We start from the raw sequence: 12,533 nt of genomic DNA, 5'->3' as shown, positions 1-12,533 counted from the left end.
GTAAATTTCAAATTTCAAATTCCATTTCTAGTGGACCCTCGTTAACGTGTCGAAATTTAATTTTGACCCAACGAGTACCAACCACACTTAGGGTACGAACTCGTCAAGCTAGGGGTGAAACCCGCACCTAGTCGACTAGTTCCACTCCTTGATTTTTTTCATAAATCCCGCCAAGTCTCGAAATTTCGATTGATTTGGGACATGTAGTAACCGGAAGGGTAAATACCGTTAACCGACTTGTCGGCGAGAGTATTTTACCTATTAGGCCAAAGCATGCTCCTCAAATTCAAAAGACGTTTCGACCACTTTGGTTAGTCAAAGTTCCGTTTGGAACACTCCAAACTTTGGTCAAACATGTGTTTCTATCATTTATTTATACGATGCAATCTTTCAAACTCGAGTTTACTTTCGATTTCTCTTTTCACACACACAACATATTGAACCTTTTCCATACATTTATACATATGCATGATTTCATATAATTTAAATTCGTTTTCCTTGTAACGACAAGTGGAGAAATATCATCGAGATGGGAGTGACTTCCTTACCTTGACTGTGACACTCTAGGTTTTTCCGAACGAACACCTTGTAATATTTTGTGTATATATATGTTATTAAACGAAAACGTGATCTTTTTGCTTGATATGTGTCGTGTATGTATTATATATATAAGTATACACGTATAATCTAGTGAGTCGAGACCATGACTCGCAACCACTCGGTTGCGAGTGGGCCACTCGGTTTCGAGTGGGCCTCTTGGGCCGTAACCGGTTTGGGCCGAAACCCCAAGCCCAACTCGAAGATCCCTTGTATATAAATCCCACCTTTCCCCACCTTCCTTCATTTTACACAACACACAAACACACTCCTTAATCTCTCTCACTTGAAACCCCAAACAACAACCCATTCTCTTCTTCTTCTTTCGGTTCAAGCTAGGATCTCGGTCAAGAATCTCGGACAAGATCACCACTCGGACACTTCATCTTCCCTCATTTTCTTCCTTTGTTTTCGGCTCCTTCTTCACAAACCGGTTAGTGTTACATATGTGTAATAGATGCCTTGTATGCTTGATGAATGAAATGTTTATGAACTAGAAAGTGCTTGGTTAGAAGTATTATGCATGATTTTTAGGAAGATTTGTGAAGTTTGACTATATGTGTAAACCTCTATATATGAAAGCTTGATAACATGTTTAAATGGCTAAAGAATAGTGGCTTAAGAATGATTAGGGCCAACCGAGTTATGTTTAATGTCACAAAATGTATGTTTTCTTGTTCTTGCATCATGATCTTGTTAAAATATGTAAGTTTTGGTTCAAAAATGCATGATTATGTTAAGATGAAAACCCTAGAAAACTATGAACTTGTGATGAACTTGTTGAATATGGTTTGAAGATTTCAAAAGGGGCAAAGTTTGATCTATGTTTACTAATGGTCAGATTAGGAAAAGTGTTAGTGAAACCTTATTGGCTATTACTTGATTTGGGCCTGATTACATAGTACAAATTGGACTGATGGATCTGAATCAACACGTGAACATGAAAAGGACAGCATTACAACTCGCAACCACACAGTTGCGACTCGCAACCACAGCGTGATAACTCGAAACCACACGGTTGCGACTCGCAACCATAGCATGACAACTCGAAACTGCAACGGTTGCGACTCGAGATCACACGGTTGTGACTCGTAACCACAGCGTGACAACTCGAGACCACGCGGTTGCGACTCGCAACCACAGCATGACAAGCCGAGACCTCATGGTTGCGACTCGAGACCACCTTGTTGCGACTGGGCTGTCCACTTTGGTTATTGGGCCAGAATGTGTTAATATGGGCTACCTGTTGACTGGACTGTGTGTTACTGTTTGATTGCGTAAATGTTAGGGTCGGCCCAATAACCCACTGTTTACTTATATGCGTGATACGTGGTAGTAATGTGTAAGTTTTTACGTGAGTGCTTGTACATCGAACCTGACCTATACCGGTAACCATGCTAGGACGTGGTGACCAGCGTGTTTGACAAGTGACCTAATCTGCCGAGCAACCTAAGGTGAGTTCACACACTAAAAGCATGCGTCCCGCGGAGGGACACGAACAAACTACCAACTTTGGGAAAAACACTTTTGACCCATACTCCGGGGGAAAACAGAATGGGTAATTACTATCTCCGGGGGAGATACGTTTGGATATTATTTATAAATCACAACTAGCCATGCTAAACGAAACTCTATCACTTTAAGTCCCTGCTTACAATACCGATTAATCGCCGGGGGCGAACGGGTTATTAGTTGATAGCGCTATTAGGTTTGACAACCTCACACCGTGACCGGGGGAGATCGGGCGTGAACTAGTAGACCTTGCAACATGGTCAATGACGATAGACATTGACTCGGGGCACGATAATATTCCGTCAACAGTTTCGGTATCTACAGTTTAGTGAGCTTACAGATGGGGTAGCTCCCCACAACGTGATTATAAATGCTTTATCTAAACAACTTAAGTTTTTGGTAAACTAAAACTGGACAACTAGTGAACTCACTCAGCATTATTGTTGACCCCTTACTGCATGCTTTGCAGGTAACCCGTGACTGAGGAGCTGCTGCTTGGGGATGTGTAGTGTTCGTCAAAACCCGTGTGTTGGGTTTAATTATTTTGAACTAAGAACTATCTTTAAAACTACTTTGGTTTATGCTTCCGCTGTTTTGTTAAACTAATCATCGAACCTAAACTGCAATGTTGCTAACTACCTTGGATAGTAATTATTTCTAATATTAAATCAATGCTCAGTATGATTAGTGGCTGGATCCTGGTCAGTCACGCCTCCAAGCGGTGGTGTTCTGCATGTGGATTTTGGGGGTGTGACAGATTGGTATCAGAGCCATTGGTTATAGTGAACTTGGTTTTAAAAAGGGGAAAATCTTTTTGGGAAAAACCAGACTATAACCTGTGACTCGCGACGACACTACACTCCAAGTGCAAGGCTCGACACATTTGACCTCATAGCTTGGACCAGTGTTTACTTGTTTGCTTACCTTGTGTTTTCTGTTTTACTATACGTACTAGTGTGCCTAATTAGATAGATACACCTCTCTCTTCTATCTCATTCTCGCTACGTTACAACATCACACTCATACTGCGTTTTCTGATTTTGAAGACAATGAGTGGACGTGGAAGAGGAAACATCAACATGACTCAGGCTCAATTCACTAACCTGCTTAACACGGTGGCTGCAGCTTTCGCAGCTCACCCTGGAGGTAAACTCGTCACCCTAGGATGTTTAGATCCTACCGCCACATTGCCTTTTATCCCTGAATCTATACGCTTCGCTTCTCACGAACAGGTCAGCATGCACCTGCGCAACCACCCGTGTGTACTTTCAAAACTTTCATGGATTGCAAGCCTCTCCCTTTCAACGGCACTGAGGGTGCCATAGGTCTTCTACATTGGATTGAGAAAGTTGAAGCTGTCTTTGCTGTCTGTGAGTGTCCCCCTGCAAATTGGGTGAAGTTTGCTACTGCTACGCTTAAAGGGAACGCGCTTTCTTGGTGGAAGGCGCAAATTCAGATGTTTGGATTGGAAACTGCCAATGCTACTGCGTGGGAGGATTTCAAGGACATGATTAAGGAAGAGTACTGTCACCGGGATGACATCCACAAACTTGAGAACGAGTACTATGCGCTTAAGATGGTTGGGTCAGAGATTGAAACCTACACCAAGCTGTCCAATGACTATGCTGCTCTATGCCCAAACATGTCTCGACCCATGTATCGAAGAATCGAGTTGTACGTCAAGGGTTTGGCCCCAGAAATTCGAAGCCATGTAACTTCAGCCAACCTCACTACCATTCAGCCGATCGTTCGACTTGCTCACAAACTTACTGATCAGGCCGTAGAAGAGGGCAGGTTGCCCAAAAGGATCAGTGCTACTGTCGGAACTTCTAGTGACAACAAGCGTAAGTGGGAAGGAAATCAAAGCAAGGATGCTAACCCCACTCAGGCCCCAGCTCAGCAAAGGAAAACTGAAAACAACAAGGGCACTCAACAACAGGGTGGCTATCGTGGTAACCACCCCAAGTGCAACAAGTGCAATCGACATCACAGTGGGCCGTGTGGGAAAGGTCAGTGTCAGCGATGTAACAAGATGAGGCACGAGGCCAAGGACTGTAGGAGTCCACGTCCCGTGGGGCAGAACCAGCAGCAACAACATCACGGGAACGCTAAGGGTTGTTTCCAGTGTGGAGCTGAGGGGCACTATAAGAAGAATTGCCCTGAACTGAGCCAAAACCGCAACAACAATCAGGGAGCTGGAAACAACGATCAGAACAACAATGCTGGGAATGGTGCTAGAGGAAGGGCTTTTGTGATTGGAGCTGGAGAAGCAAGAAATGACCCCAATATCGTGGCGGGTAAGTTCCTACTCGATGATCGTTATGTTTCTGTATTATTTGATTCTGGAGCCGATGCTAGTTATGTGTCCCTACGTATTAGTAAGAAGCTTAAGCATCCGCTTTCGTTACTAAGTTCTCCTCATATCGTCGAGTTAGCTAATGGTAGAAACATCGAGGCCTCACATGTTATCAAAGGCTGCAAACTAGAATTGTCTGGTCAGACATTTAGTATCGATCTTTTCCCTGTTACCCTTGGAAGCTTCGACGTCATCATCGGTATGGATTGGTTATCCAAGCATCGCGCTGAGATCCTCTATCAAGAGAAAGCAGTTCGTATTCCCCGCCGTTCTGGCAAACCTCTTATTGTACAAGGTGGCAAAGGCGGAGAAATCTCAGGCGTTATCTCATTCTTGAAGGCCCAGAAGTGTTTACGAAAAGGGCACACCGCTATCTTAGCACTTGTCACCAACACGCAGGAAAAGGAAAAGAGGACTGAAGATTTTCCCATAGTGCGTGACTACCCCGAGGTATTTCCTGAGGAACTACCTGGACTCCCTCCCCACCGTCAGGTCGAATTCCAAATCGAGCTAGGTCCCGGAGCAGCGCCAATAGCTCGTGCACCTTATCGACTAGCCCCCGCAGAATTGAAGGAACTCTCTACTCAACTACAGGAACTATTGGATAAAGGGTTTATCCGCCCTAGTTCATCACCCTGGGGAGCACCGGTACTCTTTGTTAAGAAGAAGGATGGCACGTTCCGAATGTGCATCGACTATCGTGAGCTGAACAAGGTTACCATCAAGAATCGTTACCCTCTCCCGCGAATCGACGACCTATTCGATCAGTTGCAAGGATCGAGCTACTACTCTAAGATTGACCTGCGATCAGGCTATCATCAGCTAAGGGTCCGTAATGAAGACATCTCCAAAACTGCATTCAGAACTCGTTATGGTCATTATGAATTCCTTGTTATGCCCTTTGGAATGACCAACGCGCCCGCAGTATTCATGGATCTCATGAACCGAGTGTGCAAACCCTATCTCGACAAATTTGTGATCGTGTTTATAGACGACATCCTGATCTACTCGAAAAGTCAAGAAGAGCATGAACAGCACCTACGCCTTATCCTCGAACTCCTTCGCAAAGAGCAACTGTATGCCAAGTTCTCGAAATGCGACTTCTGGCTTCGAGAAGTCCATTTCCTTGGGCACGTGGTTAACAAGGATGGAATTCACGTCGACCCTGCAAAGATCGACTCAATAAAGAATTGGCCTACCCCTAAGACTCCGACCGAAGTCCGCCAATTCTTGGGACTAGCGGGATACTATCGAAGATTTATCATGGGATTTTCAAAGATCGCTCAGCCTCTCACGGCTCTTACCCAGAAGGGTATGGTTTATAAATGGGGTGAAGCTCAGGAAACCGCATTTCAGACACTAAAGGATAACCTCTGTAGTGCTCCTATTCTCTCGTTACCTGAAGGAACTGACGACTTTGTGGTTTACTGCGATGCATCCATCCATGGGCTCGGTTGTGTGTTAATGCAACGCGACAAAGTTATCGCTTACGCCTCTCGACAACTTAAGACGCACGAAAGGAACTACACTACGCACGACTTGGAACTAGGAGCAGTGATCTTTGCGCTTAAGATATGGAGACATTACCTGTACGGTACCAAGTGCACCATTTACACCGATCACAGGAGTCTCGAGCATATCTTCAAGCAAAAGGAATTAAACATGCGACAACGCCGATGGGTCGAACTTCTGAATGATTATGAATGCGCCATCAAGTACCATCCGGGCAAGGCCAATGTGGTGGCAGACGCCCTCAGCCGAAAAGACACTACGCCCAAGCGCGTGCGAGCATTACAACTTACCATCCAGTCTAATCTCCCTACCCAGATTCGAAATGCTCAGACTGAAGCTCTGAAACCGGAAAACATCAGGGCTGAGTCCCTGCGAGGATCGAGACAACGACTAGAGCAAAAAGAAGACGGCGCCTACTATGTGGCAGGGCGCATTTGGGTCCCACTTTACGGAGATCTACGAGAGCTTGTGATGGACGAAGCCCATAAGTCCCGTTATTCAGTACATCCTGGTTCGGATAAGATGTACCACGACTTAAGAACCACTTACTGGTGGCCTGGCATGAAAGCCCACATAGCAGCTTACGTTAGCAAATGTTTGACCTGCGCAAGAGTCAAGACTGAGTATCAGAAACCAGCAGGCCTACTCCAGCAACCGGAAATCCCGAAGTGGAAATGGGAGCAAATTTCCATGGATTTTGTTACGGGGCTACCTAGATCCCAACGCGGGAATGACACTATTTGGGTGATAATAGATCGATTGACTAAGTCTGCGCACTTTCTGGCCATTAAGGAAACGGACAAGTTTTCTACCTTGGCAGAAATCTATTTAAAGGAAGTAGTCTCGAGACACGGGGTGCCAACTTCTATTATTTCCGACCGAGACGCTCGTTTTACTTCCGAGTTGTGGCAAGCTATGCACAAATCCTTTGGCTCACGTTTGGACATGAGCACCGCTTATCACCCGCAAACGGATGGGCAGTCTGAACGCACCATCCAAACCCTGGAGGACATGCTTAGAGCATGTGTGATCGATTTTGGCAAGAACTGGGAGAAGCATCTACCGCTGGTGGAATTCTCCTACAACAACAGCTACCACACTAGTATTCAGGCGGCACCTTTCGAGGCATTGTACGGTCGTAAATGCCGATCACCTCTTTGTTGGGCGGAAATAGGTGATAGTCAACTCACAGGCCCAGAACTGGTGGTAGACACGACGGAAAAGATTACCCAGATCAGACAACGCATGGCGGCGGCTCGTGACCGTCAGAAAAGCTACGCTGATAAGCGTAGGAAACCGCTAGAATTCCAGGTCGGGGACCGGGTTCTACTTAAAGTCTCACCCTGGAAGGGTGTGGTTCGTTTCGGTAAACGGGGCAAGCTGAACCCACGATATGTTGGACCATTCGAAATTACCGAGAAAATCGGTTAGGTTGCTTATAGATTGAACCTGCCTGCAGAGCTGAGTGCAGTGCACAATGTCTTTCACGTGTCTAATCTGAAGAAGTGTCTGTCAGATGAAACACTCATAATTCCTTTCAAGGAACTCACTATTGATGAACAGCTACACTTTACTGAGGAACCGATTGAGATCACGGATCGAGAGATCAAAACCTTCAAACGTAGCCTGATACCTCTCGTGCGAGTCCGTTGGAACTCACGACGTGGCCCAGAGTTTACCTGGGAGCGGGAAGACCAGATGAAGTCCAAGTATCCCCAGTTGTTCCCAAACGAAACCCCCAGCACTGAAGCTACAACTGAATTTCGGGACGAAATTCCAGACTAACGGGGGGATGATGTGACACCCCGTTGAAACACGCTAGCTTGGCAGTGGCTGCCTTAACTTTCGGGACGAAAGTTCTTAAAACTTGGGGATAATGTGACACTCTAGGTTTTTCCGAACGAACACCTTGTAATATTTTGTGTATATATATGTTATTAAATGAAAACGTGATCTTTTTGCTTGATATGTGTCGTGTATGTATTATATATATAAGTATACACGTATAATCTAGTGAGTCGAGACCATGACTCGCAACCACTCGGTTGCGAGTGGGCCACTCGGTTTCGAGTGGGCCTCTTGGGCCGTAACCGGTTTGGGCCGAAACCCCAAGCCCAACTCGAAGATCCCTTGTATATAAATCCCACCTTTCCCCACCTTCCTTCATTTTACACAACACACAAACACACTCCTTAATCTCTCTCACTTGAAACCCCAAACAACAACCCATTCTCTTCTTCTTCTTTCGGTTCAAGCTAGGATCTCGGTCAAGAATCTCGGACAAGATCACCACTCGGACACTTCATCTTCCCTCATTTTCTTCCTTTGTTTTCGGCTCCTTCTTCACAAACCGGTTAGTGTTACATATGTGTAATAGATGCCTTGTATGCTTGATGAATGAAATGTTTATGAACTAGAAAGTGCTTGGTTAGAAGTATTATGCATGATTTTTAGGAAGATTTGTGAAGTTTGACTATATGTGTAAACCTCTATATATGAAAGCTTGATAACATGTTTAAATGGCTAAAGAATAGTGGCTTAAGAATGATTAGGGCCAACCGAGTTATGTTTAATGTCACAAAATGTATGTTTTCTTGTTCTTGCATCATGATCTTGTTAAAATATGTAAGTTTTGGTTCAAAAATGCATGATTATGTTAAGATGAAAACCCTAGAAAACTATGAACTTGTGATGAACTTGTTGAATATGGTTTGAAGATTTCAAAAAGGGCAAAGTTTGATCTATGTTTACTAATGGTCAGATTAGGAAAAGTGTTAGTGAAACCTTATTGGCTATTACTTGATTTGGGCCTGATTACATAGTACAAATTGGACTGATGGATCTGAATCAACACGTGAACATGAAAAGGACAGCATTACGACTCGCAACCACACAGTTGCGACTCGCAACCACAGCGTGATAACTCGAAACCACACGGTTGCGACTCGCAACCATAGCATGACAACTCGAAACTGCAACGGTTGCGACTCGAGATCACACGGTTATGACTCGTAACCACAGCGTGACAACTCGAGACCACGCGGTTGCGACTCGCAACCACAGCATGACAAGCCGAGACCTCATGGTTGCGACTCGAGACCACCTTGTTGCGACTGGGCTGTCCACTTTGGTTATTGGGCCAGAATGTGTTAATATGGGCTACCTGTTGACTGGACTGTGTGTTACTGTTTGATTGCGTAAATGTTAGGGTCGGCCCAATAACCCACTGTTTACTTATATGCGTGATACGTGGTAGTAATGTGTAAGTTTTTACGTGAGTGCTTGTACATCGAACCTGACCTATACCGGTAACCATGCTAGGACGTGGTGACCAGCGTGTTTGACAAGTGACCTAATCTGCCGAGCAACCTAAGGTGAGTTCACACACTAAAAGCATGCGTCCCGCGGAGGGACACGAACAAACTACCAACTTTGGGAAAAACACTTTTGACCCATACTCCGGGGGAAAACAGAATGGGTAATTACTATCTCCGGGGGAGATACGTTTGGATATTATTTATAAATCACAACTAGCCATGCTAAACGAAACTCTATCACTTTAAGTCCCTGCTTACAATACCGATTAATCGCCGGGGGCGAACGGGTTATTAGTTGATAGCGCTATTAGGTTTGACAACCTCACACCGTGACCGGGGGAGATCGGGCGTGAACTAGTAGACCTTGCAACATGGTCAATGACGATAGACATTGACTCGGGGCACGATAATATTCCGTCAACAGTTTCGGTATCTACAGTTTAGTGAGCTTATAGATGGGGTAGCTCCCCACAACGTGATTATAAATGCTTTATCTAAACAACTTAAGTTTTTGGTAAACTAAAACTGGACAACTAGTGAACTCACTCAGCATTATTGTTGACCCCTTACTGCATGCTTTGCAGGTAACCCGTGACTGAGGAGCTGCTGCTTGGGGATGTGTAGTGTTCGTCAAAACCCGTGTGTTGGGTTTAATTATTTTGAACTAAGAACTATCTTTAAAACTACTTTGGTTTATGCTTCTGCTGTTTTGTTAAACTAATCATCGAACCTAAACTGCAATGTTGCTAACTACCTTGGATAGTAATTATTTCTAATATTAAATCAATGCTCAGTATGATTAGTGACTGGATCCTGGTCAGTCACGCCTCCAAGCGGTGGTGTTCCGCATGTGGATTTTGGGGGTGTGACAGATTGGTATCAGAGCCATTGGTTATAGTGAACTTGGTTTTAAAAAGGGGAAAATCTTTTTGGGAAAAACCAGACTATAACCTGTGACTCGCGACGACACTACACTCCAAGTGCAAGGCTCGACACATTTAACCTCATAGCTCGGACCAGTGTTTACTTGTTTGCTTACCTTGTGTTTTCTGTTTTACTATACGTACTAGTGTGCCTAATTAGATAGATACACCTCTCTCTTCTATCTCATTCTCGCTACGTTACAACATCACACTCATACTGCGTTTTCTGATTTTGAAGACAATGAGTGGACGTGGAAGAGGAAACATCAACATGACTCAGGCTCAATTCACTAACCTGCTTAACACGGTGGCTGCAGCTTTCGCAGCTCACCCTGGAGGTAAACTCGTCACCCTAGGATGTTTAGATCCTACCGCCACATTGCCTTTTATCCCTGAATCTATACGCTTCGCTTCTCACGAACAGGTCAGCATGCACCTGCGCAACCACCCGTGTGTACTTTCAAAACTTTCATGGATTGCAAGCCTCTCCCTTTCAACGGCACTGAGGGTGCCATAGGTCTTCTACATTGGATTGAGAAAGTTGAAGCTGTCTTTGCTGTCTGTGAGTGTCCCCCTGCAAATTGGGTGAAGTTTGCTACTGCTACGCTTGAAGGGAACGCGCTTTCTTGGTGGAAGGCGCAAATTCAGATGTTTGGATTGGAAACTGCCAATGCTACTGCGTGGGAGGATTTCAAGGACATGATTAAGGAAGAGTACTGTCACCGGGATGACATCCACAAACTTGAGAACGAGTACTATGCGCTTAAGATGGTTGGGTCAGAGATTGAAACCTACACCAAGCTGTCCAATGACTATGCTGCTCTATGCCCAAACATGTCTCGACCCATGTATCGAAGAATCGAGTTGTACGTCAAGGGTTTGGCCCCAGAAATTCGAAGCCATGTAACTTCAGCCAACCTCACTACCATTCAGCCGATCGTTCGACTTGCTCACAAACTTACTGATCAGGCCGTAGAAGAGGGCAGGTTGCCCAAAAGGATCAGTGCTACTGTCGGAACTTCTAGTGACAACAAGCGTAAGTGGGAAGGAAATCAAAGCAAGGATGCTAACCCCACTCAGGCCCCAGCTCAGCAAAGGAAAACTGAAAACAACAAGGGCACTCAACAACAGGGTGGCTATCGTGGTAACCACCCCAAGTGCAACAAGTGCAATCGACATCACAGCGGGCCGTGTGGGAAAGGTCAGTGTCAGCGATGTAACAAGATGGGGCACGAGGCCAAGGACTGTAGGAGTCCACGTCCCGTGGGGCAGAACCAGCAGCAACAACATCACGGGAACGCTAAGGGTTGTTTCCAGTGTGGAGCTGAGGGGCACTATAAGAAGAATTGCCCTGAACTGAGCCAAAACCGCAACAACAATCAGGGAGCTGGAAACAACGATCAGAACAACAATGCTGGGAATGGTGCTAGAGGAAGGGCTTTTGTGATTGGAGCTGGAGAAGCAAGAAATGACCCCAATGTCGTGGCGGGTAAGTTCCTACTCGATGATTGTTATGTTTCTGTATTATTTGATTCTGGAGCCGATGCTAGTTATGTGTCCCTACGTATTAGTAAGAAGCTTAAGCGTCCGCTTTCGTTACTAAGTTCTCCTCATATCGTCGAGTTAGCTAATGGTAGAAACATCGAGGCCTCACATGTTATCAAAGGCTGCAAACTAGAATTGTCTGGTCAGACATTTAGTATCGATCTTTTCCCTGTTACCCTTGGAAGCTTCGACGTCGTCATCGGTATGGATTGGTTATCCAAGCATCGCGCTGAGATCCTCTATCAAGAGAAAGCAGTTCGTATTCCCCGCCGTTCTGGCAAACCTCTTATTGTACAAGGTGGCAAAGGCGGAGAAATCTCAGGCGTTATCTCATTCTTGAAGGCCCAGAAGTGTTTACGAAAAGGGCACACCGCTATCTTAGCACTTGTCACCAACACGCAGGAAAAGGAAAAGAGGACTGAAGATTTTCCCGTAGTGCGTGACTACCCCGAGGTATTTCCTGAGGAACTACCTGGACTCCCTCCCCACCGTCAGGTCGAATTCCAAATCGAGCTAGCTCCCGGAGCAGCGCCAATAGCTCGTGCACCTTATCGACTAGCCCCCGCAGAATTGAAGGAACTCTCTACTCAACTACAGGAACTATTGGATAAAGGGTTTATCCGCCCTAGTTCATCACCCTGGGGAGCACCGGTACTCTTTGTTAAGAAGAAGGATGGCACGTTCCGAATGTGCATCGACTATCGTGAGCTGAACAAGGTTACCATCAAGAATCGTTACCCTCTCCCGCGAATCGACGACCTATTCGATCAG

The sequence above is a fragment of the Helianthus annuus genome, chromosome 16 (genome assembly GCF_002127325.2).
Source record: "Helianthus annuus cultivar XRQ/B chromosome 16, HanXRQr2.0-SUNRISE, whole genome shotgun sequence".
NCBI lineage: Eukaryota > Viridiplantae > Streptophyta > Magnoliopsida > Asterales > Asteraceae > Helianthus > Helianthus annuus.
The sequence above is the reverse complement of the archived record's forward strand: the minus strand, read 5'-3'. Positions refer to the sequence as shown.